A 990-nucleotide genomic window follows, 5' to 3' on the forward strand; every position below is an offset into this window, starting at 1 on the left:
GACTGGAAATAAGACAGAATGCAGGTTTAGACTGGAAATAAGACAGAATGCAGGTTTAAGACCGAATGCAGGTTTAGGCTGGAAATAAGACAGAACGCAGGTTTAAGGTCCTTTTCCAGTGGTCAGGGGTGTGCTCTGTTGCATCTCCACACACACACACACACACACCCTGCTATTTAAGTCGTAAGATGAAGAAAGCATAAAATCCCAAGATAACACAAATGTGGTCACACTCCAAATAAAAAAAGGTCACAAACAAAAACACCACGAAAGGTGTGCTCCCTGTTGTCATCCCTGTTGTCACGCCAACACTACTGGACCCGATGTCTGAACAGTCCGTGCCCCCCTTATCTAAAGTAAAGTTTATCCGTGAGCAGGCCCGCGCCGGTTACCGTAGCAACGACCGAGCGGTCACAACGAAGCAGCTGCGTGTTGCACTGAGTCATCGAGAGGTCTAAACACACAGACAGGCACTCAGACACGCCTGTCAGCTCCAGATGCATTGTGGGTACCAGGGGGGCAATTTAGTTCAAGTGCCTTTGTGCGAGCATGACACACACACACACACACACACACACACACACACACACACACACTTGACATGATTCACCTTGCTGAGTTACAACCCAATTTGCAGAGGAAGAGTCTTACTGATGACCTGGCAACCCGGCGGCTTCTTTATTTACTATCTGGCAACCCGACACCACATCTACTCCGAGCTGAGCCAAGGAGACACTGGACGGCGCCCAACGTTGTTTGTTTTAGAGCATCCATCCTACGAGGTAAACTGCTCGATAGGACAAACAGTTGAGTTACTTCAACGACGACAAGAAGCTAATTGTCGCCCCCAACGAGCCAGTTTACCCATCATGCTTTGCTCCAGATTGGAGTAAAACAAACTGGAGACTCATTACGACAAGCAGCGCGCTGTCATTAGATTCAATGGCCACATTATCACAGCGGTGCGTGTGTGTGTGTGTGAGTGTGTGT

General features: G+C 48.6%; 1 long non-coding RNA gene across 1 annotated transcript in view; it reads right to left on the reverse strand.

Moving 5' to 3' along the window:
• The window catches only part of LOC116673122 (uncharacterized), a 14948-nt gene that overhangs the window by 11123 nt on the left and 2835 nt on the right, over positions 1-990 (reverse strand). The window lies entirely within an intron of this gene.

The sequence above is a fragment of the Etheostoma spectabile genome, chromosome 23 (genome assembly GCF_008692095.1).
Source record: "Etheostoma spectabile isolate EspeVRDwgs_2016 chromosome 23, UIUC_Espe_1.0, whole genome shotgun sequence".
Lineage (NCBI taxonomy): Eukaryota > Metazoa > Chordata > Actinopteri > Perciformes > Percidae > Etheostoma > Etheostoma spectabile.